The following is a 7,930-nucleotide window of genomic DNA, read 5'->3' on the forward strand; positions in this document are numbered from 1 at the left end:
AAATATTAAGGTGAAGGTATCAGTCAATTTCATGAATATATATACCAAGATGTTGAGTAAAAGGAAAGTTGGGAGAAATCCCAATAAAGGCTCGATTTCAAAAATAGGATTTGGATAACTAGAAACTATAAACTACTTCGAAGCTAATGAAATATTTCAATATTACAAATTTATAATACAATTTCAGGCAGTTTACTAATCCAAAACATTAATTCAACACTTGAAATTGTTAAATAAATAAAAGTTAACTCTTTTTCCCACAATATTCATCAGATTTCGTACCACTGTATCATTGATGGCTAATGAGACCAAGTGCAAGCTCCGTTCATCCATCGCCCGCTGTGATGGCTTTGCTCAACTTTTGCTCTGCTTTTCCTTTTCCCGCCGTAAACGCTTTTCCGGGCATTTTCGGTGGCTTTTGGCTTTGCCTGGAGGGAGGAACGAAGGGGTGGTACCCAGTAAAGAGCCAGGGGGTCATAATTCATTTCCACGTAATTTGACTTGCACACGCGCAGCATCAACGGTGAAGGAATAGATGAGAATGAATGTCGCAGGACACTGGCGAAAAGAACTTTCTGTTTTTTAAAACAATTGCTTTCGAAATATCATAAATAAATCCCCTGAAGTTTGGTTAAGTAAGAATAGGATTAAGGTAAAATATAGAGAAAATTAACTGATTGAATGAAATTTATTAAGACAAAGTGTAGCCCATTACGAACTTGTAATGCTTTGATTACAATTAGTTGTTTTAAGAAGTCCTCCCGGCTGTTATTCTTTAGCCCAAATTTCTAATAATTAGACTCCAATTCAAAATTGGGTTCATTTACTTATTAACTTAAAGTAATAAGTAGAATTTTCTTTAATTTCCCATTGGTTTTCCACAGTGCAGGCTCAGAGGTGAGAGTGTTCAGCACAAGGACATGGCAGGTGGAAGCCATAGGCAACAGCCTGGAGCCTGGATCCTGGATCCTGGAGCTTGGAGTCTCCTGGAGCCTTAACCGCAGACAGCTGTCACTTAAATTCACTTCTCCGGCTGACAACTGCGTCGAAGTGGCATCCTGCAGATCCTTCTTTAGCCAAGTGGGGCAGAAACACCTGCCTTGTTTTCTTTTCTGTTTATATCTTTAAAGGATATATATTGAGTGCCAAAGGCTAAAAGCTTTTCGCTTTCAATGAGCGTTTGCTTGGAGCTACTTCGATAATTTTCACTTTGTGTCCTTCAATGGATAATTGAAATGATAAATAAATTAATTCTCTAATATTTTTCATTGCATCTTTTATTGGAACTTGTATAAGAAGATGCCTTGGCGTCTTAGTTTTACTCTGAATATCAATAATAGAATTTACTACAGAACAAACTGCCTACCAGTTTTCCAGAACTTGTTTGAATTTTCCCCACAATCCTCACTCAATTTGCCTTCGTTTGCCTCTTGAATTCACAAATGGATAGTTCTGTTTAGGATTTACAGATATGTATATATAGTTTTGAGAGGCAATGGGATTGCATACAAATGTTGCATTTGCAGCTTTTCCATTTACTCAGAATTTCCCATCTCCTGCCAGAATTTTCCACCCCCTCCTCCGGGTATATCCTCGATTATTTCTGATCCGCTCTCTGGTGTTTGTGTGTTGTGAAATTCCAATGAATTTTCGCAAATAAAGCTGCGCGTGCTCTCTTAACAAACGAAACAATTTAAATGGAAACAGCGGCTGAAGGAGGGAGAAGAGGCTGCATCGTGTCAAAAAACAAAGTGACTGAACAATTGACAATCCCTCCACGCCACATTCCCTCAATAAAATTCATAGCTCGCAAAGAAAAAAGAGAAGGGAAAAGGCAATGCCCGGCCAACTATGAAAAGTTTTCCAGCTTTTCCATTAAACAAAGTCAGTGGAAACTCTGAATAAATTACCTTAGTGTGCACATTAAATTATTATGCATTATTCTTTTCACTTTTTTGTGACACTGCAATAATGGTTTTATGGTCATCAATGTTTTTACCTGAATTCTAGGGAAATATCTAGAGACCAAAAGCAACTATGAAATAAAGAAAATGCAGAATGGCAAATGGACAGCCATCAAATAATTTTATCTGATTATTTTTGTTTAAAAAGTAAAGAAGAAAGCTGCTCTAAAAGTTATATTAAATCTCTGAAACTATTACTCCCATATGAATAGTAATAATAATATTTATTCTTAAATATTTGAAATACAATAAACAAAACAGCTAGTACTTGAACGGAAGTAAACCTCCACCCAACTCTATTTATTATTTATATACAACAAACCTGTCAACTGCATAAAATTTCCAATTAAATGTAATTAAATATCACAATGTCAAGTTAATTGCTGTTGCCTTTTCCATGTCCAGCCAAGTTTCAGTCTTCTGTCAATAGATTTGGTTGTTGTTTTTCCCAGAACTTTCTCTTATATATATTTTAGCATTATTTTCTAATCTTTTTCCCCTACAAAACCATCGATCAAAATATCCTTAATCGGTACATCGGTCACTTGCTTGTTTACTCAGTTAGTTGGCTAAAGTTTTGGCTTTTGCCCAGGACATTAGTCAAAATGTTAACTAAATATGACTTCAATTGTTTAACTGCTACTGACAGTCGTTGGTCAGTGATGGTCAAAAGGAAACAAGGAGCCGCATTTAGCCATGATTGAATTTGGCTTTAAAAAGGCCAACACGAAACGTTTATAAATCATCGGATTAAAAAAAGAAAAAAGAGGAAAATAGGGAAAAGGGCCGAGGGTAAGTAAATAAAGGGGCAGCTCACATTTATTGGTATTAGCCCCGAAGTTGTCGACATCTTTCGCAATTGGCCCTGGTCTGCGCTCATTAATCTTAGTTAGCCATTGAGCCTGGCAACCCAGGATCCTCTATATATATATACATATATCCTACACTTATAATCAGGAGAGCAATTTCAGAAAAATTACTCTAACAGAATACGGTTTTTACTATTAAATTTCTCACAAAAATTTGATTTAATTTTAAGATGTAATGAAAGGGAAAAGTAAAAGTTACCTGATGCTAAATTGTAATATTTAAGGTACTTAAAAACTATTAAATAATAATGTTACCTCTTCAATAAATAACAAAATAATACCTACTGACTTTTCTGATAACTTTAAAGCATTTCCTAAACCTAAATCATAAATAAACTATCGGAATTTCAGATTTCCACAGCTCGTGCTCTAGCTATTTTCTCAGTGAACCTCCTGCCACCACCTGACCTTAACCCCTTATTGCCTGTGCTGCTGGCTGGCATCGCTTAACCCGCCCTTGTCACTTGTCACTCAAGAGACAGCCACTCACTCACAGCTCTACACAATTTTAATTCATTTTAATTTGTTGCCTGTTTGTCTTTGTGACTGAGCTTTGGCTTTGACTTCGGCACCTCTCTGGGCCGAGCTCCTTGGTAATTCTTCAGCCTCGTTAAAGGACTCCCCTCCTTCCCTTCGAGTGTCCTTCACTCTTTAAGTTGGTTTAAGCAACCGTAAGTTTTCCATTTTGGCCAAGCATTTTACGACTCCCACCATGGTAATGAGAGCAGACAGAGCGAGGTCAGTCGTCGGGAAGAAAATAAAAAGTTTGCAAGTCATTTCAGAAATGATTTCTTGGCTGGCTACTGATTATATCAATCAGAAGTTTTTTTAAGGAGAGAGGAAATCGAATTTTCCTGCAGTCTCAAGATATGAGATTGGAGATCTGAAGGAAAAGGACACTATAAAAATATGAAAAAGAAAACTGAGAGAAGGCAAATTACTAAAGAAGGGAAGTAGTGTCCTTCTCCGTCAAACATCATACATATATTTATATTTAAGATATATAGAAGTATATAAACATAATTGATATTTGCGTGTTGTCGGCACGTGTCCTGCTCAAGTTGTTCATCAATCAATCCATCAAAGTGGCCAATCAATCGAAGCTGGCCAAATTCCTGGACTCAACAGTATAGAAAGGGGAAAAGCCAATTGAACACAACTAAATGGTTCATTCTTATCAATCATTTTAATGAGTACTCAACTGTAAATATTATGAAACAATAAAGAAACAGCTGAGTTCTCACAGACCTACTTTTGGAATTCTTTATCTTTAAATGGGTTGCTTAAATCTCTTATTCCCTGACTAAGTCTCTTTTTGTTTTTCACACACTTTGGGCAATTTTCCATTTAGTTTTCTAGGTTAATCTGCCTTTATTTTATTTTATTTTATTTTATTCCCTTTCTTGCAGTTTGTTCATTTTCAGGGTTTATCAGACAAAGCCAAGAAAATATATATTTTCTGTGTGGAATGGAAAAGGCAATCGCAATTGTTTTTGTAATTATTTGCGGTCAGTTTTTTGTGTCTTTTTCCTCTGTGGAAATCCCCTTTTCTTTTCCTTTATCTCACCAAAACATTGTCTCTCTGTCTTGGCGTCTCGTTTACTCTACTATCGCTTTCATGGCATTTCTCAGCATTGGTCATATGTTTTCTATTTTAAGGACATTGTCTTAATGCCCCGCAGGATATGGTCTAGGAGAGAATAATGGAAATATCAGAGAGGGGTTGTTTAATTGTTCTAAATAGTAGAATTATTATTGGGGCGAATGCTTGACATTTAAATGATTTAATTACTTACTTGTAAAATTATTAAATTGAGACTCTATATTTATAAATAAAACAACAAGAGCTACGAATTTCTGGAAAACTATTAACTTTGGTAAGAATAATATTAAAGTCGTAAAGATTTTTAAAAAGCAAAACCTTTGCTAAGAGATTCTGTAATTAAAATATTCCAACAAACTTTTACTCTGCCTACCATATTTGATACTTGATTTGGTTTTTCATACTCAAATTTTTAGATTGTTATAGAACTAAACTGGAAGCAAACATTTATCCACTGTTTTTTTTTAGTGTCATTTAGTTTAAGTTTATCGCAAGAAGGTCATCGGAAATTTGACCTTATTTAATAGACTTTACTATTACTCCTCTCTATCTACCCTCGTCGAGCCTTCGATTTGGCCCAGAAGCCACCCTTCTCAACCTCTACTAGCCTTTTGGCCACTTTCATCTCCCCGAACTCATCAGGAAAATATGGGAACGAGTGCCGTAGACGGTTTGATTATTCAGATATATGTATATATATATATATATACAGATATAAAGACATTGGGTAGATTCGATTAGTTCAGACTACAGAACCCGTAGGAAATGTGAGAACATAAAAAATAATGAAAGCTAAGACAATGAAGGGAACTGATTGTCGGCCTCTACACGTTTTTGTGATGACATCGACAGAATTATGTTGTTACCTTCGTGTTCTGAATGGGCTATAAAATCCGATATGTAATTGGATTGGAATTGAATTTCAATTGAAACCTAAAAATAAGTTTAATAAGAATGTCAAATAATATTTAATACAAGTGCAAATATATTAAATTCCACACTTCTGTGACAGCAAAGACACCTCTTTAAGGCATTCATTAGGGTGCTGCCTGTCTTAGACTCTTTATTTCACCCATTTGACCATCTTGGTACGTGCACTCGTAACTCACAGCTGCCACATTTTATTCTAATCATAATGGTGGGGAGAAAGGAACCCATTTGGATCCTGCCAGGACACAGGAATAATTCACAGAGAACGACAGAGAACAACGTGTGACGTCCGAGTGCCAAGTGCAAGTCATATGGGTTAAGTGAATGGCCAGAGTCACATTTTTAGGCAATTTTCCGCATTCAAGACCTTTCCCATTTTCCCATTTCGTTTCATTTGTCTTGAGAGGCTTGGATAATATGGAAAATTGTGCATTATGAGTTGGACTTTTGTAAATGAGGTAACTTCTTGTTCAGCAACATCTCAGGCACTCTACAGACATACGAAGAAGAATACGAACCATTATTAAAGTATTAGTTCAAAGGTGTTCAGGATACTATCTATATATGTTGAAAATATCCAATAGAGTTCGAGAGAGTACATAAAAGTGTTGAAGCTACTATTCCTTTGAACACAATTGTGTTGGTGCCTCCGGCAATTGCCATTTCATTTGCATTTGCATTTGTTGATGGCATTTTGTGGTTGCACCATCCTCTGCCTTTGCCTATTTCTGTTCTAATGAGCTGCACACTCGTTGCCATGGCCAAGAGTTCTGCCATTTATAAGTACATATACGTTATAGAGACACGTTTGCGCAGTTAATTGTGGCTTAGTTCCTCCTAATTCCCTTTCAATCTCTTGAGCCCGCCCCTTAACATTTGCAAATGGTTTGGCGCATTTCACAATACAATTAGATATTATTGCGACAGAGTTTTAATAGGACAAACCACAGAGCTACTCACACAAGGCAATCTTTAAAAGGAACTATAAATACTTAAGAGCTTAAACTAAAGTGAACTAGTATTGAGTAAATATTTAAAAGAAAATGTATCAAAGCTGAGAGCAGGAAATCAATGTAAAATGCATAAACAAATGACTGTTGGAAATGTCAATAACAATATATTATTAACGAGAGCAACAACCTGCGGAAACAATATAATTGAAAATCAAGAAAGGAAACTAACTTTGAGACGACGAAGTTGATATACTCTTGCAGTTTACAATTGAATTATAAGGTCGAATTTGAATATTCGCATTCTTTGACTAGAATATTTATAGGTTTATTTTCTATGACAATTCTTTTGACTAATCTAAATCTAAAAAACTCATAGCTTAGCCAAAAACGCATTAATTTGAATTCGGAAAGCAGCCCTATGTTAGTTTCTAATAGGGTAACAAATCTGCATACCAAATTTAAATTTGTAAAGGAAATTTAATTTTTTGCTGGAAAGATTCGTCTGTCGATGCTGATCAAGAATATATATGATCTATAGGGTCGGAAATGACTCCTTCACATCGTTTCGAGCTTCTGACTAAAGCTAAAATACCATTTTTAGTCGATATTATTTATATATTTATATGACAATTTGTTATACAAATCAAAGTTTAAAAAACTCATAGCTTAGCCAAAAACGCATTAATTTTAATTCCGAAAGCAGCCCTATGTTAGTTTTTAATAGGGTAACAAATCTGCATACCCAATTTAAATTTGTAAAAAAAATTAAATTTTATGCAATTTTTTTGACAATTTTAACGATAAAACCCCTTATAAAATTTGAAAAAAATGTATACCATTTTTTTCTCCGCCAAAGATAGCTGGAAAGATTTGTCTGTTGATGCTGATCAAGAATATATATGATCTATAGGGTCGGAAATGACTCCTTTACATCGTTTCATTCTTCTAACTAAAATATAATACCCTCTGCAAAGGGAATAAAAACAAAAATGTCAACCATCTGCTTTTGGATAATAAAACTCATAAAAATCAAGCAAGTACCAAGTAAAGGCAAAGAAAAATTTTAACGATAATATGTCTGTGGAAAAATAAGGAGAATGCTATAAAACTGAGAGGATAAGCCACATTTTCATGTCAACAACCATAAAAAATAAATATTAAATTTACTGCCTAATTCTGATTTGCTTTACATCGGGGAGAGGTTCCTTGGCATTTTTTTTAAATATAAGAAAAAAAACAAATTAACCAACCTAATGTTCAATTTTCTACATTAAATGCTACATTTTAAACAGGAACTTTAATTTTAATAATATCTACAAATCATTTCTAGCTCATCAATTTCAAAGGCTAATTGAACAAACTGTCAGAATAATTGATCTGTGGCTAAATATAATCCACCACTCGATGCATCACTCATTTGCCAAAAAATTAGCGAGCATTTTCCATCTGATTTCCCCTCTTTTCCTAATTGCACATTATTTTCCAACCATTTCGGTCTATCGATTATTTTTTGGTAAATGCCCAAATAAATGTTTCATTCAGTTTTCAAATAGGTAAATTGCCTCAATTTGTGCAAATTGTTTAATTTTTCGATTACAGATACTGCCCAGG

This window comes from Drosophila serrata, unplaced genomic scaffold (assembly GCF_035046125.1).
Source record: "Drosophila serrata isolate PLE 108 unplaced genomic scaffold, ASM3504612v1 contig_11, whole genome shotgun sequence".
Taxonomy (NCBI): Eukaryota; Metazoa; Arthropoda; class Insecta; order Diptera; family Drosophilidae; genus Drosophila; species Drosophila serrata.